We start from the raw sequence: 20,578 nt of genomic DNA, 5'->3' as shown, positions 1-20,578 counted from the left end.
CCGAAATGTGTTTTGCAGATAAAAGTATTTCAGATAGAATTTGCACAATGCAGTCAAAAATGCTAAACACCAGGGTATTTGTCATTCATTCTGACCTTTTGCACAAGATTTAATTTTGTTTCATAGCTTAACTCATTCTCAACTACACCTTTTTACTCCAAAGTGTTAAGGGACTCAACAATCCATGTGTTCTGTCTGTCGTTAGGGCTCCTACTTCCTTTCCAATCGGAAACGTTTCAGAAATTAATGGGAAAGTTCTGAGTTGGTAACAAAATCTCTTGAGAAAAGGAGGGAGTATTACCACGTGTGAGGAATAAAATCATATTCTTCAGATTACCAACTGATATGCTAATTATGGTGTTCATGTGGTAAGTTTTAGCTTTAGTGATGTAAAAGTTATTCAATCAAAGCATAAAACTTTTTTTTTTTTTTTTTTAAACTGTTTTGTTGGATAGTGTACAGCTTTACCCATGTGGAAAAGGACCTAGTATCCCTGGTTTACTGGTTCAATTCCTGCTATGGGAGTGACCCTCCTTTGGTACATGTACGCACATTCAAAAGCTGCCACGTACCTTGTAGATGGAATCAGTTTAGGTTTGAGCTGCTCTATGCAGCAAAAATGTCAACCACCAGAGTTTTTGGATATTTATTTGCACCACATACCATTGGAGGTCAAATCTCAAACCATTCTTATTTCTCTTATTTAACTCCTAGGTTTTAAGGGACTCAGCAAAACTTTTTTCCCTGTCTGTCATTAGAGCTCTCCTCCTTGCTGCAATCGGTTATGTTTTGGTACTGAATGGGAAAAATCGGTGGCTCTCTAGCCACGATGGAGACAGAATTGATTGAAAAAACAAGGGGCCAGTGCCTCTTCTGACCATCAAACGTTCAACCTTCAGCTTATGAGACTGATTTGCTTCCTACTGTGTTAACGAGGCAAGTTGCGAAAACTGAACAGCAGAAGTTTCTTGTGCCAAGTAGTAAACTTCTTTTTTTTAGATTGTCACTGATTCTGTTATGCATCATTTCCCATATGGTCTAGCGGTTAGGATTCCTGGTTCTCACCCAGGCGGCCCGGGTTCGACTCCCGGTATGGGAAAGTACCCTTTTCTGTACTACCGCCAACTTTCAAAGACTGACACGTTGTTTTCGGACCAAAGTATTTCAGGTACAATTTGGATTTAAGCGTCAAAAATGCTGAACACCAGCTCCCTGTGACTTTTCATAGCTCAAACCATTCCCAACTACCTCTTTTTACACCAAAAGTGTTAAGAGACTCAACAACCCATGTGTACTATCTGTCATATGGGTTCACAATTCCTTAACTATCAGAATTGTTTTAGAACTGAAAGGGAAAGTTCTAAGTTGGGGACAAGATCTCTTAAGAAAAGAGGAATATGCTGCCCCGTGTGAGGATCGAACTCACGACCTTCAGATTATGAGACTGACGCGCTACCTACTGCGCTAACGAGGCAAGACACACATGCTAATCTGCAGACATTTCTTGTGCAAGGCACGAAACTTATTTTTTTCATATTGTCAATGAGTTTGAAGGTATCTATTCCAATATGGTCTAGCGGTTAGGATTCCTGGTTTTCACCCAGGCGGCCCGGGTTCGACTCCCGGTATGGGAATGCACTTTTTTCTGTACTACTGCCAACATTCAAAGACCGAAATGTGTTTTGCAGATAAAAGTATTTCAGATAGAATTTGCACAATGCAGTCAAAAATGCTAAACACCAGGGTATTTGTCATTCATTCTGACCTTTTGCACAAGATTTAATTTTGTTTCATAGCTTAACTCATTCTCAACTACACCTTTTTACTCCAAAGTGTTAAGGGACTCAACAATCCATGTGTTCTGTCTGTCGTTAGGGCTCCTACTTCCTTTCCAATCGGAAACGTTTCAGAAATTAATGGGAAAGTTCTGAGTTGGTAACAAAATCTCTTGAGAAAAGGAGGGAGTATTACCACGTGTGAGGAATAAAATCATATTCTTCAGATTACCAACTGATATGCTAATTATGGTGTTCATGTGGTAAGTTTTAGCTTTAGTGATGTAAAAGTTATTCAATCAAAGCATAAAACTTCTGTTTTTTTTTTTTTTTTTTTTTTTTTTAAACTGTTTTGTTGGATAGTGTAAAGCTTTACCCATGTGGAAAAGGACCTAGTATCCCTGGTTTACTGGTTCAATTCCTGCTATGGGAGTGACCCTCCTTTGGTACATGTACGCACATTCAAAAGCTGCCACGTACCTTGTAGATGGAATCAGTTTAGGTTTGAGCTGCTCTATGCAGCAAAAATGTCAACCACCAGAGTTTTTGGATATTTATTTGCACCACATACCATTGGAGGTCAAATCTCAAACCATTCTTATTTCTCTTATTTAACTCCTAGGTTTTAAGGGACTCAGCAAAACTTTTTTCCCTGTCTGTCATTAGAGCTCTCCTCCTTGCTGCAATCGGTTATGTTTTGGTACTGAATGGGAAAAATCGGTGGCTCTCTAGCCACGATGGAGACAGAATTGATTGAAAAAACAAGGGGCCAGTGCCTCTTCTGACCATCAAACGTTCAACCTTCAGCTTATGAGACTGATTTGCTTCCTACTGTGTTAACGAGGCAAGTTGCGAAAACTGAACAGCAGAAGTTTCTTGTGCCAAGTAGTAAACTTCTTTTTTTTAGATTGTCACTGATTCTGTTATGCATCATTTCCCATATGGTCTAGCGGTTAGGATTCCTGGTTCTCACCCAGGCGGCCCGGGTTCGACTCCCGGTATGTGAAAGTACCCTTTTCTGTACTACCGCCAACTTTCAAAGACTGACACGTTGTTTTCGGACCAAAGTATTTCAGGTACAATTTGGATTTAAGCGTCAAAAATGCTGAACACCAGCTCCCTGTGACTTTTCATAGCTCAAACCATTCCCAACTACCTCTTTTTACACCAAAAGTGTTAAGAGACTCAACAACCCATGTGTACTATCTGTCATATGGGTTCACAATTCCTTAACTATCAGAATTGTTTTAGAACTGAAAGGGAAAGTTCTAAGTTGGGGACAAGATCTCTTAAGAAAAGAGGAATATGCTGCCCCGTGTGAGGATCGAACTCACGACCTTCAGATTATGAGACTGACGCGCTACCTACTGCGCTAACGAGGCAAGACACACATGCTAATCTGCAGACATTTCTTGTGCAAGGCACGAAACTTATTTTTTTCATATTGTCAATGAGTTTGAAGGTATCTATTCCCATATGGTCTAGCGGTTAGGATTCCTGGTTTTCACCCAGGTGGCCCGGGTTCGACTCCCGGTATGGGAATGCACTTTTTTCTGTACTACTGCCAACATTCAAAGACCGAAATGTGTTTTGCAGATAAAAGTATTTCAGATAGAATTTGCACAATGCAGTCAAAAATGCTAAACACCAGGGTATTTGTCATTCATTCTGACCTTTTGCACAAGATTTAATTTTGTTTCATAGCTTAACTCATTCTCAACTACACCTTTTTACTCCAAAGTGTTAAGGGACTCAACAATCCATGTGTTCTGTCTGTCGTTAGGGCTCCTACTTCCTTTCCAATCGGAAACGTTTCAGAAATTAATGGGAAAGTTCTGAGTTGGTAACAAAATCTCTTGAGAAAAGGAGGGAGTATTACCACGTGTGAGGAATAAAATCATATTCTTCAGATTACCAACTGATATGCTAATTATGGTGTTCATGTGGTAAGTTTTAGCTTTAGTGATGTAAAAGTTATTCAATCAAAGCATAAAACTTTTTTTTTTTTTTTTTTAAACTGTTTTGTTGGATAGTGTACAGCTTTACCCATGTGGAAAAGGACCTAGTATCCCTGGTTTACTGGTTCAATTCCTGCTATGGGAGTGACCCTCCTTTGGTACATGTACGCACATTCAAAAGCTGCCACGTACCTTGTAGATGGAATCAGTTTAGGTTTGAGCTGCTCTATGCAGCAAAAATGTCAACCACCAGAGTTTTTGGATATTTATTTGCACCACATACCATTGGAGGTCAAATCTCAAACCATTCTTATTTCTCTTATTTAACTCCTAGGTTTTAAGGGACTCAGCAAAACTTTTTTCCCTGTCTGTCATTAGAGCTCTCCTCCTTGCTGCAATCGGTTATGTTTTGGTACTGAATGGGAAAAATCGGTGGCTCTCTAGCCACGATGGAGACAGAATTGATTGAAAAAACAAGGGGCCAGTGCCTCTTCTGACCATCAAACGTTCAACCTTCAGCTTATGAGACTGATTTGCTTCCTACTGTGTTAACGAGGCAAGTTGCGAAAACTGAACAGCAGAAGTTTCTTGTGCCAAGTAGTAAACTTCTTTTTTTTAGATTGTCACTGATTCTGTTATGCATCATTTCCCATATGGTCTAGCGGTTAGGATTCCTGGTTCTCACCCAGGCGGCCCGGGTTCGACTCCCGGTATGGGAAAGTACCCTTTTCTGTACTACCGCCAACTTTCAAAGACTGACACGTTGTTTTCGGACCAAAGTATTTCAGGTACAATTTGGATTTAAGCGTCAAAAATGCTGAACACCAGCTCCCTGTGACTTTTCATAGCTCAAACCATTCCCAACTACCTCTTTTTACACCAAAAGTGTTAAGAGACTCAACAACCCATGTGTACTATCTGTCATATGGGTTCACAATTCCTTAACTATCAGAATTGTTTTAGAACTGAAAGGGAAAGTTCTAAGTTGGGGACAAGATCTCTTAAGAAAAGAGGAATATGCTGCCCCGTGTGAGGATCGAACTCACGACCTTCAGATTATGAGACTGACGCGCTACCTACTGCGCTAACGAGGCAAGACACACATGCTAATCTGCAGACATTTCTTGTGCAAGGCACGAAACTTATTTTTTTCATATTGTCAATGAGTTTGAAGGTATCTATTCCCATATGGTCTAGCGGTTAGGATTCCTGGTTTTCACCCAGGCGGCCCGGGTTCGACTCCCGGTATGGGAATGCACTTTTTTCTGTACTACTGCCAACATTCAAAGACCGAAATGTGTTTTGCAGATAAAAGTATTTCAGATAGAATTTGCACAATGCAGTCAAAAATGCTAAACACCAGGGTATTTGTCATTCATTCTGACCTTTTGCACAAGATTTAATTTTGTTTCATAGCTTAACTCATTCTCAACTACACCTTTTTACTCCAAAGTGTTAAGGGACTCAACAATCCATGTGTTCTGTCTGTCGTTAGGGCTCCTACTTCCTTTCCAATCGGAAACGTTTCAGAAATTAATGGGAAAGTTCTGAGTTGGTAACAAAATCTCTTGAGAAAAGGAGGGAGTATTACCACGTGTGAGGAATAAAATCATATTCTTCAGATTACCAACTGATATGCTAATTATGGTGTTCATGTGGTAAGTTTTAGCTTTAGTGATGTAAAAGTTATTCAATCAAAGCATAAAACTTCTGTTTTTTTTTTTGTTTTTTTTTAACTGTTTTGTTGGATAGTGTAAAGCTTTACCCATGTGGAAAAGGACCTAGTATCCCTGGTTTACTGGTTCAATTCCTGCTATGGGAGTGACCCTCCTTTGGTACATGTACGCACATTCAAAAGCTGCCACGTACCTTGTAGATGGAATCAGTTTAGGTTTGAGCTGCTCTATGCAGCAAAAATGTCAACCACCAGAGTTTTTGGATATTTATTTGCACCACATACCATTGGAGGTCAAATCTCAAACCATTCTTATTTCTCTTATTTAACTCCTAGGTTTTAAGGGACTCAGCAAAACTTTTTTCCCTGTCTGTCATTAGAGCTCTCCTCCTTGCTGCAATCGGTTATGTTTTGGTACTGAATGGGAAAAATCGGTGGCTCTCTAGCCACGATGGAGACAGAATTCATTGAAAAAACAAGGGGCCAGTGCCTCTTCTGACCATCAAACGTTCAACCTTCAGCTTATGAGACTGATTTGCTTCCTACTGTGTTAACGAGGCAAGTTGCGAAAACTGAACAGCAGAAGTTTCTTGTGCCAAGTAGTAAACTTCTTTTTTTTAGATTGTCACTGACTCTGTTATGCATCATTTCCCATATGGTCTAGCGGTTAGGATTCCTGGTTCTCACCCAGGCGGCCCGGGTTTGACTCCCGGTATGGGAAAGTACCCTTTTCTGTACTACCGCCAACTTTCAAAGACTGACACGTTGTTTTCGGACCAAAGTATTTCAGGTACAATTTGGATTTAAGCGTCAAAAATGCTGAACACCAGCTCCCTGTGACTTTTCATAGCTCAAACCATTCCCAACTACCTCTTTTTACACCAAAAGTGTTAAGAGACTCAACAACCCATGTGTACTATCTGTCATATGGGTTCACAATTCCTTAACTATCAGAATTGTTTTAGAACTGAAAGGGAAAGTTCTAAGTTGGGGACAAGATCTCTTAAGAAAAGAGGAATATGCTGCCCCGTGTGAGGATCGAACTCACGACCTTCAGATTATGAGACTGACGCGCTACCTACTGCGCTAACGAGGCAAGACACACATGCTAATCTGCAGACATTTCTTGTGCAAGGCACGAAACTTATTTTTTTCATATTGTCAATGAGTTTGAAGGTATCTATTCCCATATGGTCTAGCGGTTAGGATTCCTGGTTTTCACCCAGGCGGCCCGGGTTCGACTCCCGGTATGGGAATGCACTTTTTTCTGTACTACTGCCAACATTCAAAGACCGAAATGTGTTTTGCAGATAAAAGTATTTCAGATAGAATTTGCACAATGCAGTCAAAAATGCTAAACACCAGGGTATTTGTCATTCATTCTGACCTTTTGCACAAGATTTAATTTTGTTTCATAGCTTAACTCATTCTCAACTACACCTTTTTACTCCAAAGTGTTAAGGGACTCAACAATCCATGTGTTCTGTCTGTCGTTAGGGCTCCTACTTCCTTTCCAATCGGAAACGTTTCAGAAATTAATGGGAAAGTTCTGAGTTGGTAACAAAATCTCTTGAGAAAAGGAGGGAGTATTACCACGTGTGAGGAATAAAATCATATTCTTCAGATTACCAACTGATATGCTAATTATGGTGTTCATGTGGTAAGTTTTAGCTTTAGTGATGTAAAAGTTATTCAATCAAAGCATAAAACTTTTTTTTTTTTTTTTTTAAACTGTTTTGTTGGATAGTGTACAGCTTTACCCATGTGGAAAAGGACCTAGTATCCCTGGTTTACTGGTTCAATTCCTGCTATGGGAGTGACCCTCCTTTGGTACATGTACGCACATTCAAAAGCTGCCACGTACCTTGTAGATGGAATCAGTTTAGGTTTGAGCTGCTCTATGCAGCAAAAATGTCAACCACCAGAGTTTTTGGATATTTATTTGCACCACATACCATTGGAGGTCAAATCTCAAACCATTCTTATTTCTCTTATTTAACTCCTAGGTTTTAAGGGACTCAGCAAAACTTTTTTCCCTGTCTGTCATTAGAGCTCTCCTCCTTGCTGCAATCGGTTATGTTTTGGTACTGAATGGGAAAAATCGGTGGCTCTCTAGCCACGATGGAGACAGAATTGATTGAAAAAACAAGGGGCCAGTGCCTCTTCTGACCATCAAACGTTCAACCTTCAGCTTATGAGACTGATTTGCTTCCTACTGTGTTAACGAGGCAAGTTGCGAAAACTGAACAGCAGAAGTTTCTTGTGCCAAGTAGTAAACTTCTTTTTTTTAGATTGTCACTGATTCTGTTATGCATCATTTCCCATATGGTCTAGCGGTTAGGATTCCTGGTTCTCACCCAGGCGGCCCGGGTTCGACTCCCGGTATGGGAAAGTACCCTTTTCTGTACTACCGCCAACTTTCAAAGACTGACACGTTGTTTTCGGACCAAAGTATTTCAGGTACAATTTGGATTTAAGCGTCAAAAATGCTGAACACCAGCTCCCTGTGACTTTTCATAGCTCAAACCATTCCCAACTACCTCTTTTTACACCAAAAGTGTTAAGAGACTCAACAACCCATGTGTACTATCTGTCATATGGGTTCACAATTCCTTAACTATCAGAATTGTTTTAGAACTGAAAGGGAAAGTTCTAAGTTGGGGACAAGATCTCTTAAGAAAAGAGGAATATGCTGCCCCGTGTGAGGATCGAACTCACGACCTTCAGATTATGAGACTGACGCGCTACCTACTGCGCTAACGAGGCAAGACACACATGCTAATCTGCAGACATTTCTTGTGCAAGGCACGAAACTTATTTTTTTCATATTGTCAATGAGTTTGAAGGTATCTATTCCAATATGGTCTAGCGGTTAGGATTCCTGGTTTTCACCCAGGCGGCCCGGGTTCGACTCCCGGTATGGGAATGCACTTTTTTCTGTACTACTGCCAACATTCAAAGACCGAAATGTGTTTTGCAGATAAAAGTATTTCAGATAGAATTTGCACAATGCAGTCAAAAATGCTAAACACCAGGGTATTTGTCATTCATTCTGACCTTTTGCACAAGATTTAATTTTGTTTCATAGCTTAACTCATTCTCAACTACACCTTTTTACTCCAAAGTGTTAAGGGACTCAACAATCCATGTGTTCTGTCTGTCGTTAGGGCTCCTACTTCCTTTCCAATCGGAAACGTTTCAGAAATTAATGGGAAAGTTCTGAGTTGGTAACAAAATCTCTTGAGAAAAGGAGGGAGTATTACCACGTGTGAGGAATAAAATCATATTCTTCAGATTACCAACTGATATGCTAATTATGGTGTTCATGTGGTAAGTTTTAGCTTTAGTGATGTAAAAGTTATTCAATCAAAGCATAAAACTTCTGTTTTTTTTTTTTTTTTTTTTTTTTTTAAACTGTTTTGTTGGATAGTGTAAAGCTTTACCCATGTGGAAAAGGACCTAGTATCCCTGGTTTACTGGTTCAATTCCTGCTATGGGAGTGACCCTCCTTTGGTACATGTACGCACATTCAAAAGCTGCCACGTACCTTGTAGATGGAATCAGTTTAGGTTTGAGCTGCTCTATGCAGCAAAAATGTCAACCACCAGAGTTTTTGGATATTTATTTGCACCACATACCATTGGAGGTCAAATCTCAAACCATTCTTATTTCTCTTATTTAACTCCTAGGTTTTAAGGGACTCAGCAAAACTTTTTTCCCTGTCTGTCATTAGAGCTCTCCTCCTTGCTGCAATCGGTTATGTTTTGGTACTGAATGGGAAAAATCGGTGGCTCTCTAGCCACGATGGAGACAGAATTGATTGAAAAAACAAGGGGCCAGTGCCTCTTCTGACCATCAAACGTTCAACCTTCAGCTTATGAGACTGATTTGCTTCCTACTGTGTTAACGAGGCAAGTTGCGAAAACTGAACAGCAGAAGTTTCTTGTGCCAAGTAGTAAACTTCTTTTTTTTAGATTGTCACTGATTCTGTTATGCATCATTTCCCATATGGTCTAGCGGTTAGGATTCCTGGTTCTCACCCAGGCGGCCCGGGTTCGACTCCCGGTATGTGAAAGTACCCTTTTCTGTACTACCGCCAACTTTCAAAGACTGACACGTTGTTTTCGGACCAAAGTATTTCAGGTACAATTTGGATTTAAGCGTCAAAAATGCTGAACACCAGCTCCCTGTGACTTTTCATAGCTCAAACCATTCCCAACTACCTCTTTTTACACCAAAAGTGTTAAGAGACTCAACAACCCATGTGTACTATCTGTCATATGGGTTCACAATTCCTTAACTATCAGAATTGTTTTAGAACTGAAAGGGAAAGTTCTAAGTTGGGGACAAGATCTCTTAAGAGGAATATGCTGCCCCGTGTGAGGATCGAACTCACGACCTTCAGATTATGAGACTGACGCGCTACCTACTGCGCTAACGAGGCAAGACACACATGCTAATCTGCAGACATTTCTTGTGCAAGGCACGAAACTTATTTTTTTCATATTGTCAATGAGTTTGAAGGTATCTATTCCCATATGGTCTAGCGGTTAGGATTCCTGGTTTTCACCCAGGTGGCCCGGGTTCGACTCCCGGTATGGGAATGCACTTTTTTCTGTACTACTGCCAACATTCAAAGACCGAAATGTGTTTTGCAGATAAAAGTATTTCAGATAGAATTTGCACAATGCAGTCAAAAATGCTAAACACCAGGGTATTTGTCATTCATTCTGACCTTTTGCACAAGATTTAATTTTGTTTCATAGCTTAACTCATTCTCAACTACACCTTTTTACTCCAAAGTGTTAAGGGACTCAACAATCCATGTGTTCTGTCTGTCGTTAGGGCTCCTACTTCCTTTCCAATCGGAAACGTTTCAGAAATTAATGGGAAAGTTCTGAGTTGGTAACAAAATCTCTTGAGAAAAGGAGGGAGTATTACCACGTGTGAGGAATAAAATCATATTCTTCAGATTACCAACTGATATGCTAATTATGGTGTTCATGTGGTAAGTTTTAGCTTTAGTGATGTAAAAGTTATTCAATCAAAGCATAAAACTTTTTTTTTTTTTTTTTTAAACTGTTTTGTTGGATAGTGTACAGCTTTACCCATGTGGAAAAGGACCTAGTATCCCTGGTTTACTGGTTCAATTCCTGCTATGGGAGTGACCCTCCTTTGGTACATGTACGCACATTCAAAAGCTGCCACGTACCTTGTAGATGGAATCAGTTTAGGTTTGAGCTGCTCTATGCAGCAAAAATGTCAACCACCAGAGTTTTTGGATATTTATTTGCACCACATACCATTGGAGGTCAAATCTCAAACCATTCTTATTTCTCTTATTTAACTCCTAGGTTTTAAGGGACTCAGCAAAACTTTTTTCCCTGTCTGTCATTAGAGCTCTCCTCCTTGCTGCAATCGGTTATGTTTTGGTACTGAATGGGAAAAATCGGTGGCTCTCTAGCCACGATGGAGACAGAATTGATTGAAAAAACAAGGGGCCAGTGCCTCTTCTGACCATCAAACGTTCAACCTTCAGCTTATGAGACTGATTTGCTTCCTACTGTGTTAACGAGGCAAGTTGCGAAAACTGAACAGCAGAAGTTTCTTGTGCCAAGTAGTAAACTTCTTTTTTTTAGATTGTCACTGATTCTGTTATGCATCATTTCCCATATGGTCTAGCGGTTAGGATTCCTGGTTCTCACCCAGGCGGCCCGGGTTCGACTCCCGGTATGGGAAAGTACCCTTTTCTGTACTACCGCCAACTTTCAAAGACTGACACGTTGTTTTCGGACCAAAGTATTTCAGGTACAATTTGGATTTAAGCGTCAAAAATGCTGAACACCAGCTCCCTGTGACTTTTCATAGCTCAAACCATTCCCAACTACCTCTTTTTACACCAAAAGTGTTAAGAGACTCAACAACCCATGTGTACTATCTGTCATATGGGTTCACAATTCCTTAACTATCAGAATTGTTTTAGAACTGAAAGGGAAAGTTCTAAGTTGGGGACAAGATCTCTTAAGAAAAGAGGAATATGCTGCCCCGTGTGAGGATCGAACTCACGACCTTCAGATTATGAGACTGACGCGCTACCTACTGCGCTAACGAGGCAAGACACACATGCTAATCTGCAGACATTTCTTGTGCAAGGCACGAAACTTATTTTTTTCATATTGTCAATGAGTTTGAAGGTATCTATTCCCATATGGTCTAGCGGTTAGGATTCCTGGTTTTCACCCAGGCGGCCCGGGTTCGACTCCCGGTATGGGAATGCACTTTTTTCTGTACTACTGCCAACATTCAAAGACCGAAATGTGTTTTGCAGATAAAAGTATTTCAGATAGAATTTGCACAATGCAGTCAAAAATGCTAAACACCAGGGTATTTGTCATTCATTCTGACCTTTTGCACAAGATTTAATTTTGTTTCATAGCTTAACTCATTCTCAACTACACCTTTTTACTCCAAAGTGTTAAGGGACTCAACAATCCATGTGTTCTGTCTGTCGTTAGGGCTCCTACTTCCTTTCCAATCGGAAACGTTTCAGAAATTAATGGGAAAGTTCTGAGTTGGTAACAAAATCTCTTGAGAAAAGGAGGGAGTATTACCACGTGTGAGGAATAAAATCATATTCTTCAGATTACCAACTGATATGCTAATTATGGTGTTCATGTGGTAAGTTTTAGCTTTAGTGATGTAAAAGTTATTCAATCAAAGCATAAAACTTCTGTTTTTTTTTTTGTTTTTTTTTAACTGTTTTGTTGGATAGTGTAAAGCTTTACCCATGTGGAAAAGGACCTAGTATCCCTGGTTTACTGGTTCAATTCCTGCTATGGGAGTGACCCTCCTTTGGTACATGTACGCACATTCAAAAGCTGCCACGTACCTTGTAGATGGAATCAGTTTAGGTTTGAGCTGCTCTATGCAGCAAAAATGTCAACCACCAGAGTTTTTGGATATTTATTTGCACCACATACCATTGGAGGTCAAATCTCAAACCATTCTTATTTCTCTTATTTAACTCCTAGGTTTTAAGGGACTCAGCAAAACTTTTTTCCCTGTCTGTCATTAGAGCTCTCCTCCTTGCTGCAATCGGTTATGTTTTGGTACTGAATGGGAAAAATCGGTGGCTCTCTAGCCACGATGGAGACAGAATTCATTGAAAAAACAAGGGGCCAGTGCCTCTTCTGACCATCAAACGTTCAACCTTCAGCTTATGAGACTGATTTGCTTCCTACTGTGTTAACGAGGCAAGTTGCGAAAACTGAACAGCAGAAGTTTCTTGTGCCAAGTAGTAAACTTCTTTTTTTTAGATTGTCACTGACTCTGTTATGCATCATTTCCCATATGGTCTAGCGGTTAGGATTCCTGGTTCTCACCCAGGCGGCCCGGGTTTGACTCCCGGTATGGGAAAGTACCCTTTTCTGTACTACCGCCAACTTTCAAAGACTGACACGTTGTTTTCGGACCAAAGTATTTCAGGTACAATTTGGATTTAAGCGTCAAAAATGCTGAACACCAGCTCCCTGTGACTTTTCATAGCTCAAACCATTCCCAACTACCTCTTTTTACACCAAAAGTGTTAAGAGACTCAACAACCCATGTGTACTATCTGTCATATGGGTTCACAATTCCTTAACTATCAGAATTGTTTTAGAACTGAAAGGGAAAGTTCTAAGTTGGGGACAAGATCTCTTAAGAAAAGAGGAATATGCTGCCCCGTGTGAGGATCGAACTCACGACCTTCAGATTATGAGACTGACGCGCTACCTACTGCGCTAACGAGGCAAGACACACATGCTAATCTGCAGACATTTCTTGTGCAAGGCACGAAACTTATTTTTTTCATATTGTCAATGAGTTTGAAGGTATCTATTCCCATATGGTCTAGCGGTTAGGATTCCTGGTTTTCACCCAGGCGGCCCGGGTTCGACTCCCGGTATGGGAATGCACTTTTTTCTGTACTACTGCCAACATTCAAAGACCGAAATGTGTTTTGCAGATAAAAGTATTTCAGATAGAATTTGCACAATGCAGTCAAAAATGCTAAACACCAGGGTATTTGTCATTCATTCTGACCTTTTGCACAAGATTTAATTTTGTTTCATAGCTTAACTCATTCTCAACTACACCTTTTTACTCCAAAGTGTTAAGGGACTCAACAATCCATGTGTTCTGTCTGTCGTTAGGGCTCCTACTTCCTTTCCAATCGGAAACGTTTCAGAAATTAATGGGAAAGTTCTGAGTTGGTAACAAAATCTCTTGAGAAAAGGAGGGAGTATTACCACGTGTGAGGAATAAAATCATATTCTTCAGATTACCAACTGATATGCTAATTATGGTGTTCATGTGGTAAGTTTTAGCTTTAGTGATGTAAAAGTTATTCAATCAAAGCATAAAACTTCTTTTTTTTTTTTTTTTTTTAAACTGTTTTGTTGGATAGTGTAAAGCTTTACCCATGTGGAAAAGGACCTAGTATCCCTGGTTTACTGGTTCAATTCCTGCTAAGGGAGTGACCCTCCTTTGGTACATGTACGCACATTCAAAAGCTGCCACGTACCTTGTAGATGGAATCAGTTTAGGTTTGAGCTGCTCTATGCAGCAAAAATGTCAACCACCAGAGTTTTTGGATATTTATTTGCACCACATACCATTGGAGGTCAAATCTCAAACCATTCTTATTTCTCTTATTTAACTCCTAGGTTTTAAGGGACTCAGCAACCCTTTTTTCCCTGTCTGTCATTAGAGCTCTCCTCCTTGCTGCAATCGGTTATGTTTTGGTACTGAATGGGAAAAATCGGTGGCTCTCTAGCCACGATGGAGACAGAATTGATTGAAAAAACAAGGGGCCAGTGCCTCTTCTGACCATCAAACGTTCAACCTTCAGCTTATGAGACTGATTTGCTTCCTACTGTGTTAACGAGGCAAGTTGCGAAAACTGAACAGCAGAAGTTTCTTGTGCCAAGTAGTAAACTTCTTTTTTTTAGATTGTCACTGATTCTGATATGCATCATTTCCCATATGGTCTAGCGGTTAGGATTCCTGGTTCTCACCCAGGCGGCCCGGGTTCGACTCCCGGTATGGGAAAGTACCCTTTTCTGTACTACCGCCAACTTTCAAAGACTGACACGTTGTTTTCGGACCAAAGTATTTCAGGTACAATTTGGATTTAAGCGTCAAAAATGCTGAACACCAGCTCCCTGTGACTTTTCATAGCTCAAACCATTCCCAACTACCTCTTTTTACACCAAAAGTGTTAAGAGACTCAACAACCCATGTGTACTATCTGTCATTTGGGTTCACAATTCCTTAACTATCAGAATTGTTTTAGAACTGAAAGGGAAAGTTCTAAGTTGGGGACAAGATCTCTTAAGAAAAGAGGAATATGCTGCCCCGTGTGAGGATCGAACTCACGACCTTCAGATTATGAGACTGACGCGCTACCTACTGCGCTAACGAGGCAAGACACACATGCTAATCTGCAGACATTTCTTGTGCAAGGCACGAAACTTATTTTTTTCATATTGTCAATGAGTTTGAAGGTATCTATTCCCATATGGTCTAGCGTTTAGGATTCCTGGTTTTCACCCAGGCGGCCCGGGTTCGACTCCCGGTATGGGAATGCACTTTTTTCTGTACTACTGCCAACATTCAAAGACCGAAATGTGTTTTGCAGATAAAAGTATTTCAGATAGAATTTGCACAATGCAGTCACAAATGCTAAACACCAGGGTATTTGTCATTCATTCTGACCTTTTGCACAAGATTTAATTTTGTTTCATAGCTTAACTCATTCTCAACTACACCTTTTTACTCCAAAGTGTTAAGGGACTCAACAATCCATGTGTTCTGTCTGTCGTTAGGGCTCCTACTTCCTTTCCAATCGGAAACGTTTCAGAAATTAATGGGAAAGTTCTGAGTTGGTAACAAAATCTCTTGAGAAAAGGAGGGAGTATTACCACGTGTGAGGAATAAAATCATATTCTTCAGATTACCAACTGATATGCTAATTATGGTGTTCATGTGGTAAGTTTTAGCTTTAGTGATGTAAAAGTTATTCAATCAAAGCATAAAACTTTTTTTTTTTTTTTTTTTTTTAAACTGTTTTGTTGGATAGTGTAAAGCTTTACCCATGTGGAAAAGGACCTAGTATCCCTGGTTTACTGGTTCAATTCCTGCTATGGGAGTGACCCTCCTTTGGTACATGTACGCACATTCAAAAGCTGCCACGTACCTTGTAGATGGAATCAGTTTAGGTTTGAGCTGCTCTATGCAGCAAAAATGTCAACCACCAGAGTTTTTGGATATTTATTTGCACCACATACCATTGGAGGTCAAATCTCAAACCATTCTTATTTCTCTTATTTAACTCCTAGGTTTTAAGGGACTCAGCAACCCTTTTTTCCCTGTCTGTCATTAGAGCTCTCCTCCTTGCTGCAATCGGTTATGTTTTGGTACTGAATGGGAAAAATCGGTGGCTCTCTAGCCACGATGGAGACAGAATTGATTGAAAAAACAAGGGGCCAGTGCCTCTTCTGACCATCAAACGTTCAACCTTCAGCTTATGAGACTGATTTGCTTCCTACTGTGTTAACGAGGCAAGTTGCGAAAACTGAACAGCAGAAGTTTCTTGTGCCAAGTAGTAAACTTCTTTTTTTTAGATTGTCACTGATTCTGATATGCATCATTTCCCATATGGTCTAGCGGTTAGGATTCCTGGTTCTCACCCAGGCGGCCCGGGTTCGACTCCCGGTATGGGAAAGTACCCTTTTCTGTACTACCGCCAACTTTCAAAGACTGACACGTTGTTTTCGGACCAAAGTATTTCAGGTACAATTTGGATTTAAGCGTCAAAAATGCTGAACACCAGCTCCCTGTGACTTTTCATAGCTCAAACCATTCCCAACTACCTCTTTTTACACCAAAAGTGTTAAGAGACTCAACAACCCATGTGTACTATCTGTCATTTGGGTTCACAATTCCTTAACTATCAGAATTGTTTTAGAACTGAAAGGGAAAGTTCTAAGTTGGGGACAAGATCTCTTAAGAAAAGAGGAATATGCTGCCCCGTGTGAGGATCGAACTCACGACCTTCAGATTATGAGACTGACGCGCTACCTACTGCGCTAACGAGGCAAGACACACATGCTAATCTGCAGACATTTCTTGTGCAAGGCACGAAACTTATTTTTTTCATATTGTCAATGAGTTTGAAGGTATCTATTCCCATATGGTCTAGCGTTTAGGATTCCTGGTTTTCACCCAGGCGGCCCGGGTTCGACTCCCGGTATGGGAATGCACTTTTTTCTGTACTACTGCCAACATTCAAAGACCGAAATGTGTTTTGCAGATAAAAGTATTTCAGATAGAATTTGCACAATGCAGTCACAAATGCTAAACACCAGGGTATTTGTCATTCATTCTGACCTTTTGCACAAGATTTAATTTTGTTTCATAGCTTAACTCATTCTCAACTACACCTTTTTACTCCAAAGTGTTAAGGGACTCAACAATCCATGTGTTCTGTCTGTCGTTAGGGCTCCTACTTCCTTTCCAATCGGAAACGTTTCAGAAATTAATGGGAAAGTTCTGAGTTGGTAACAAAATCTCTTGAGAAAAGGAGGGAGTATTACCACGTGTGAGGAATAAAATCATATTCTTCAGATTACCAACTGATATGCTAATTATGGTGTTCATGTGGTAAGTTTTAGCTTTAGTGATGTAAAAGTTATTCAATCAAAGCATAAAACTTTTTTTTTTTTTTTTTTTTTTTTAAACTGTTTTGTTGGATAGTGTAAAGCTTTACCCATGTGGAAAAGGACCTAGTATCCCTGGTTTACTGGTTCAATTCCTGCTATGGGAGTGACCCTCCTTTGGTACATGTACGCACATTCAAAAGCTGCCACGTACCTTGTAGATGGAATCAGTTTAGGTTTGAGCTGCTCTATGCAGCAAAAATGTCAACCACCAGAGTTTTTGGATATTTATTTGCACCACATACCATTGGAGGTCAAATCTCAAACCATTCTTATTTCTCTTATTTAACTCCTAGGTTTTAAGGGACTCAGCAACCCTTTTTTCCCTGTCTGTCATTAGAGCTCTCCTCCTTGCTGCAATCGGTTATGTTTTGGTACTGAATGGGAAAAATCGGTGGCTCTCTAGCCACGATGGAGACAGAATTGATTGAAAAAACAAGGGGCCAGTGCCTCTTCTGACCATCAAACGTTCAACCTTCAGCTTATGAGACTGATTTGCTTCCTACTGTGTTAACGAGGCAAGTTGCGAAAACTGAACAGCAGAAGTTTCTTGTGCCAAGTAGTAAACTTCTTTTTTTTAGATTGTCACTGATTCTGATATGCATCATTTCCCATATGGTCTAGCGGTTAGGATTCCTGGTTCTCACCCAGGCGGCCCGGGTTCGACTCCCGGTATGGGAAAGTACCCTTTTCTGTACTACCGCCAACTTTCAAAGACTGACACGTTGTTTTCGGACCAAAGTATTTCAGGTACAATTTGGATTTAAGCGTCAAAAATGCTGAACACCAGCTCCCTGTGACTTTTCATAGCTCAAACCATTCCCAACTACCTCTTTTTACACCAAAAGTGTTAAGAGACTCAACAACCCATGCGTACTATCTGTCATTTGGGTTCACAATTCCTTAACTATCAGAATTGTTTTAGAACTGAAAGGGAAAGTTCTAAGTTGGGGACAAGATCTCTTAAGAAAAGAGGAATATGCTGCCCCGTGTGAGGATCGAACTCACGACCTTCAGATTATGAGACTGACGCGCTACCTACTGCGCTAACGAGGCAAGACACACATGCTAATCTGCAGACATTTCTTGTGCAAGGCACGAAACTTATTTTTTTCATATTGTCAATGAGTTTGAAGGTATCTATTCCCATATGGTCTAGCGTTTAGGATTCCTGGTTTTCACCCAGGCGGCCCGGGTTCGACTCCCGGTATGGGAATGCACTTTTTTCTGTACTACTGCCAACATTCAAAGACCGAAATGTGTTTTGCAGATAAAAGTATTTCAGATAGAATTTGCACAATGCAGTCACAAATGCTAAACACCAGGGTATTTGTCATTCATTCTGACCTTTTGCACAAGATTTAATTTTGTTTCATAGCTTAACTCATTCTCAACTACACCTTTTTACTCCAAAGTGTTAAGGGACTCAACAATCCATGTGTTCTGTCTGTCGTTAGGGCTCCTACTTCCTTTCCAATCGGAAACGTTTCAGAAATTAATGGGAAAGTTCTGAGTTGGTAACAAAATCTCTTGAGAAAAGGAGGGAGTATTACCACGTGTGAGGAATAAAATCATATTCTTCAGATTACCAACTGATATGCTAATTATGGTGTTCATGTGGTAAGTTTTAGCTTTAGTGATGTAAAAGTTATTCAATCAAAGCATAAAACTTTTTTTTTTTTTTTTTTTTTTTAAACTGTTTTGTTGGATAGTGTAAAGCTTTACCCATGTGGAAAAGGACCTAGTATCCCTGGTTTACTGGTTCAATTCCTGCTATGGGAGTGACCCTCCTTTGGTACATGTACGCACATTCAAAAGCTGCCACGTACCTTGTAGATGGAATCAGTTTAGGTTTGAGCTGCTCTATGCAGCAAAAATGTCAACCACCAGAGTTTTTGGATATTTATTTGCACCACATACCATTGGAGGTCAAATCTCAAACCATTCTTATTTCTCTTATTTAACTCCTAGGATTTAAGGGACTCAGCAACCCTTTTTTCCCTGTCTGTCATTAGAGCTCTCCTCCTTGCTGCAATCGGTTATGTTTTGGTACTGAATGGGAAAAATCGGTGGCTCTCTAGCCACGATGGAGACAGAATTGATTGAAAAAACAAGGGGCCAGTGCCTCTTCTGACCATCAAACGTTCAACCTTCAGCTTATGAGACTGATTTGCTTCCTACTGTGTTAACGAGGCAAGTTGCGAAAACTGAACAGCAGAAGTTTCTTGTGCCAAGTAGTAAACTTCTTTTTTTTAGATTGTCACTGATTCTGATATGCATCATTTCCCATATGGTCTAGCGGTTAGGATTCCTGGTTCTCACCCAGGCGGCCCGGGTTCGACTCCCGGTATGGGAAAGTACCCTTTTCTGTACTACCGCCAACTTTCAAAGACTGACACGTTGTTTTCGGACCAAAGTATTTCAGGTACAATTTGGATTTAAGCGTCAAAAATGCTGAACACCAGCTCCCTGTGACTTTTCATAGCTCAAACCATTCCCAACTACCTCTTTTTACACCAAAAGTGTTAAGAGACTCAACAACCCATGCGTACTATCTGTCATTTGGGTTCACAATTCCTTAACTATCAGAATTGTTTTAGAACTGAAAGGGAAAGTTCTAAGTTGGGGACAAGATCTCTTAAGAAAAGAGGAATATGCTGCCCCGTGTGAGGATCGAACTCACGACCTTCAGATTATGAGACTGACGCGCTACCTACTGCGCTAACGAGGCAAGACACACATGCTAATCTGCAGACATTTCTTGTGCAAGGCACGAAACTTATTTTTTTCATATTGTCAATGAGTTTGAAGGTATCTATTCCCATATGGTCTAGCGTTTAGGATTCCTGGTTTTCACCCAGGCGGCCCGGGTTCGACTCCCGGTATGGGAATGCACTTTTTTCTGTACTACTGCCAACATTCAAAGACCGAAATGTGTTTTGCAGATAAAAGTATTTCAGATAGAATTTGCACAATGCAGTCACAAATGCTAAACACCAGGGTATTTGTCATTCATTCTGACCTTTTGCACAAGATTTAATTTTGTTTCATAGCTTAACTCATTCTCAACTACACCTTTTTACTCCAAAGTGTTAAGGGACTCAACAATCCATGTGTTCTGTCTGTCGTTAGGGCTCCTACTTCCTTTCCAATCGGAAACGTTTCAGAAATTAATGGGAAAGTTCTGAGTTGGTAACAAAATCTCTTGAGAAAAGGAGGGAGTATTACCACGTGTGAGGAATAAAATCATATTCTTCAGATTACCAACTGATATGCTAATTATGGTGTTCATGTGGTAAGTTTTAGCTTTAGTGATGTAAAAGTTATTCAATCAAAGCATAAAACTTTTTTTTTTTTTTTTTTTTTTAAACTGTTTTGTTGGATAGTGTAAAGCTTTACCCATGTGGAAAA

General features: G+C 40.2%; 36 non-coding genes across 36 annotated transcripts; 24 read left to right on the top strand and 12 right to left on the bottom strand.

Moving 5' to 3' along the window:
* The first annotated feature begins 1,027 nt into the window (after positions 1 to 1,027).
* Positions 1,028 to 1,099, top strand: TRNAE-CUC (transfer RNA glutamic acid (anticodon CUC)). The gene has a single exon. It is a non-coding gene; the product is annotated as a tRNA-Glu (tRNA).
* A 302-nt stretch (positions 1,100 to 1,401) lies between these two features.
* Positions 1,402 to 1,474, bottom strand: TRNAM-CAU (transfer RNA methionine (anticodon CAU)). Its single transcript has one exon. It is a non-coding gene; the product is annotated as a tRNA-Met (tRNA).
* Positions 1,475 to 1,562: 88 nt separating this feature from the next.
* Positions 1,563 to 1,634, top strand: TRNAE-UUC (transfer RNA glutamic acid (anticodon UUC)). The gene has a single exon. It is a non-coding gene; the product is annotated as a tRNA-Glu (tRNA).
* A 1,076-nt stretch (positions 1,635 to 2,710) lies between these two features.
* On the top strand, positions 2,711 to 2,782 carry TRNAE-CUC (transfer RNA glutamic acid (anticodon CUC)). Its single transcript has one exon. It is a non-coding gene; the product is annotated as a tRNA-Glu (tRNA).
* A 302-nt stretch (positions 2,783 to 3,084) lies between these two features.
* TRNAM-CAU (transfer RNA methionine (anticodon CAU)) lies at positions 3,085 to 3,157 on the bottom strand. Its single transcript has one exon. It is a non-coding gene; the product is annotated as a tRNA-Met (tRNA).
* Positions 3,158 to 3,245: 88 nt separating this feature from the next.
* Positions 3,246 to 3,317, top strand: TRNAE-UUC (transfer RNA glutamic acid (anticodon UUC)). Its single transcript has one exon. It is a non-coding gene; the product is annotated as a tRNA-Glu (tRNA).
* Positions 3,318 to 4,380: 1,063 nt separating this feature from the next.
* TRNAE-CUC (transfer RNA glutamic acid (anticodon CUC)) lies at positions 4,381 to 4,452 on the top strand. The gene has a single exon. It is a non-coding gene; the product is annotated as a tRNA-Glu (tRNA).
* Positions 4,453 to 4,754: 302 nt separating this feature from the next.
* TRNAM-CAU (transfer RNA methionine (anticodon CAU)) lies at positions 4,755 to 4,827 on the bottom strand. Its single transcript has one exon. It is a non-coding gene; the product is annotated as a tRNA-Met (tRNA).
* Positions 4,828 to 4,915: 88 nt separating this feature from the next.
* On the top strand, positions 4,916 to 4,987 carry TRNAE-UUC (transfer RNA glutamic acid (anticodon UUC)). Its single transcript has one exon. It is a non-coding gene; the product is annotated as a tRNA-Glu (tRNA).
* Positions 4,988 to 6,057: 1,070 nt separating this feature from the next.
* On the top strand, positions 6,058 to 6,129 carry TRNAE-CUC (transfer RNA glutamic acid (anticodon CUC)). The gene has a single exon. It is a non-coding gene; the product is annotated as a tRNA-Glu (tRNA).
* Positions 6,130 to 6,431: 302 nt separating this feature from the next.
* TRNAM-CAU (transfer RNA methionine (anticodon CAU)) lies at positions 6,432 to 6,504 on the bottom strand. The gene has a single exon. It is a non-coding gene; the product is annotated as a tRNA-Met (tRNA).
* Positions 6,505 to 6,592: 88 nt separating this feature from the next.
* On the top strand, positions 6,593 to 6,664 carry TRNAE-UUC (transfer RNA glutamic acid (anticodon UUC)). Its single transcript has one exon. It is a non-coding gene; the product is annotated as a tRNA-Glu (tRNA).
* Positions 6,665 to 7,727: 1,063 nt separating this feature from the next.
* TRNAE-CUC (transfer RNA glutamic acid (anticodon CUC)) lies at positions 7,728 to 7,799 on the top strand. Its single transcript has one exon. It is a non-coding gene; the product is annotated as a tRNA-Glu (tRNA).
* Positions 7,800 to 8,101: 302 nt separating this feature from the next.
* TRNAM-CAU (transfer RNA methionine (anticodon CAU)) lies at positions 8,102 to 8,174 on the bottom strand. Its single transcript has one exon. It is a non-coding gene; the product is annotated as a tRNA-Met (tRNA).
* An 88-nt stretch (positions 8,175 to 8,262) lies between these two features.
* Positions 8,263 to 8,334, top strand: TRNAE-UUC (transfer RNA glutamic acid (anticodon UUC)). Its single transcript has one exon. It is a non-coding gene; the product is annotated as a tRNA-Glu (tRNA).
* A 1,076-nt stretch (positions 8,335 to 9,410) lies between these two features.
* Positions 9,411 to 9,482, top strand: TRNAE-CUC (transfer RNA glutamic acid (anticodon CUC)). Its single transcript has one exon. It is a non-coding gene; the product is annotated as a tRNA-Glu (tRNA).
* A 297-nt stretch (positions 9,483 to 9,779) lies between these two features.
* Positions 9,780 to 9,852, bottom strand: TRNAM-CAU (transfer RNA methionine (anticodon CAU)). The gene has a single exon. It is a non-coding gene; the product is annotated as a tRNA-Met (tRNA).
* Positions 9,853 to 9,940: 88 nt separating this feature from the next.
* Positions 9,941 to 10,012, top strand: TRNAE-UUC (transfer RNA glutamic acid (anticodon UUC)). Its single transcript has one exon. It is a non-coding gene; the product is annotated as a tRNA-Glu (tRNA).
* Positions 10,013 to 11,075: 1,063 nt separating this feature from the next.
* TRNAE-CUC (transfer RNA glutamic acid (anticodon CUC)) lies at positions 11,076 to 11,147 on the top strand. Its single transcript has one exon. It is a non-coding gene; the product is annotated as a tRNA-Glu (tRNA).
* Positions 11,148 to 11,449: 302 nt separating this feature from the next.
* On the bottom strand, positions 11,450 to 11,522 carry TRNAM-CAU (transfer RNA methionine (anticodon CAU)). Its single transcript has one exon. It is a non-coding gene; the product is annotated as a tRNA-Met (tRNA).
* An 88-nt stretch (positions 11,523 to 11,610) lies between these two features.
* TRNAE-UUC (transfer RNA glutamic acid (anticodon UUC)) lies at positions 11,611 to 11,682 on the top strand. The gene has a single exon. It is a non-coding gene; the product is annotated as a tRNA-Glu (tRNA).
* A 1,070-nt stretch (positions 11,683 to 12,752) lies between these two features.
* Positions 12,753 to 12,824, top strand: TRNAE-CUC (transfer RNA glutamic acid (anticodon CUC)). The gene has a single exon. It is a non-coding gene; the product is annotated as a tRNA-Glu (tRNA).
* Positions 12,825 to 13,126: 302 nt separating this feature from the next.
* Positions 13,127 to 13,199, bottom strand: TRNAM-CAU (transfer RNA methionine (anticodon CAU)). The gene has a single exon. It is a non-coding gene; the product is annotated as a tRNA-Met (tRNA).
* An 88-nt stretch (positions 13,200 to 13,287) lies between these two features.
* TRNAE-UUC (transfer RNA glutamic acid (anticodon UUC)) lies at positions 13,288 to 13,359 on the top strand. Its single transcript has one exon. It is a non-coding gene; the product is annotated as a tRNA-Glu (tRNA).
* Positions 13,360 to 14,426: 1,067 nt separating this feature from the next.
* TRNAE-CUC (transfer RNA glutamic acid (anticodon CUC)) lies at positions 14,427 to 14,498 on the top strand. Its single transcript has one exon. It is a non-coding gene; the product is annotated as a tRNA-Glu (tRNA).
* Positions 14,499 to 14,800: 302 nt separating this feature from the next.
* On the bottom strand, positions 14,801 to 14,873 carry TRNAM-CAU (transfer RNA methionine (anticodon CAU)). The gene has a single exon. It is a non-coding gene; the product is annotated as a tRNA-Met (tRNA).
* Positions 14,874 to 14,961: 88 nt separating this feature from the next.
* TRNAE-UUC (transfer RNA glutamic acid (anticodon UUC)) lies at positions 14,962 to 15,033 on the top strand. Its single transcript has one exon. It is a non-coding gene; the product is annotated as a tRNA-Glu (tRNA).
* Positions 15,034 to 16,100: 1,067 nt separating this feature from the next.
* On the top strand, positions 16,101 to 16,172 carry TRNAE-CUC (transfer RNA glutamic acid (anticodon CUC)). Its single transcript has one exon. It is a non-coding gene; the product is annotated as a tRNA-Glu (tRNA).
* A 302-nt stretch (positions 16,173 to 16,474) lies between these two features.
* On the bottom strand, positions 16,475 to 16,547 carry TRNAM-CAU (transfer RNA methionine (anticodon CAU)). The gene has a single exon. It is a non-coding gene; the product is annotated as a tRNA-Met (tRNA).
* Positions 16,548 to 16,635: 88 nt separating this feature from the next.
* Positions 16,636 to 16,707, top strand: TRNAE-UUC (transfer RNA glutamic acid (anticodon UUC)). The gene has a single exon. It is a non-coding gene; the product is annotated as a tRNA-Glu (tRNA).
* A 1,069-nt stretch (positions 16,708 to 17,776) lies between these two features.
* On the top strand, positions 17,777 to 17,848 carry TRNAE-CUC (transfer RNA glutamic acid (anticodon CUC)). Its single transcript has one exon. It is a non-coding gene; the product is annotated as a tRNA-Glu (tRNA).
* A 302-nt stretch (positions 17,849 to 18,150) lies between these two features.
* Positions 18,151 to 18,223, bottom strand: TRNAM-CAU (transfer RNA methionine (anticodon CAU)). The gene has a single exon. It is a non-coding gene; the product is annotated as a tRNA-Met (tRNA).
* An 88-nt stretch (positions 18,224 to 18,311) lies between these two features.
* On the top strand, positions 18,312 to 18,383 carry TRNAE-UUC (transfer RNA glutamic acid (anticodon UUC)). The gene has a single exon. It is a non-coding gene; the product is annotated as a tRNA-Glu (tRNA).
* A 1,068-nt stretch (positions 18,384 to 19,451) lies between these two features.
* Positions 19,452 to 19,523, top strand: TRNAE-CUC (transfer RNA glutamic acid (anticodon CUC)). The gene has a single exon. It is a non-coding gene; the product is annotated as a tRNA-Glu (tRNA).
* A 302-nt stretch (positions 19,524 to 19,825) lies between these two features.
* On the bottom strand, positions 19,826 to 19,898 carry TRNAM-CAU (transfer RNA methionine (anticodon CAU)). Its single transcript has one exon. It is a non-coding gene; the product is annotated as a tRNA-Met (tRNA).
* Positions 19,899 to 19,986: 88 nt separating this feature from the next.
* Positions 19,987 to 20,058, top strand: TRNAE-UUC (transfer RNA glutamic acid (anticodon UUC)). Its single transcript has one exon. It is a non-coding gene; the product is annotated as a tRNA-Glu (tRNA).
* The last annotated feature ends 520 nt before the right edge of the window (positions 20,059 to 20,578 follow it).

The sequence above is a fragment of the Ranitomeya variabilis genome, chromosome 5, assembly GCF_051348905.1.
Source record: "Ranitomeya variabilis isolate aRanVar5 chromosome 5, aRanVar5.hap1, whole genome shotgun sequence".
NCBI lineage: Eukaryota > Metazoa > Chordata > Amphibia > Anura > Dendrobatidae > Ranitomeya > Ranitomeya variabilis.
The sequence above is the reverse complement of the archived record's forward strand: the minus strand, read 5'-3'. Positions and strand labels throughout refer to the sequence as shown.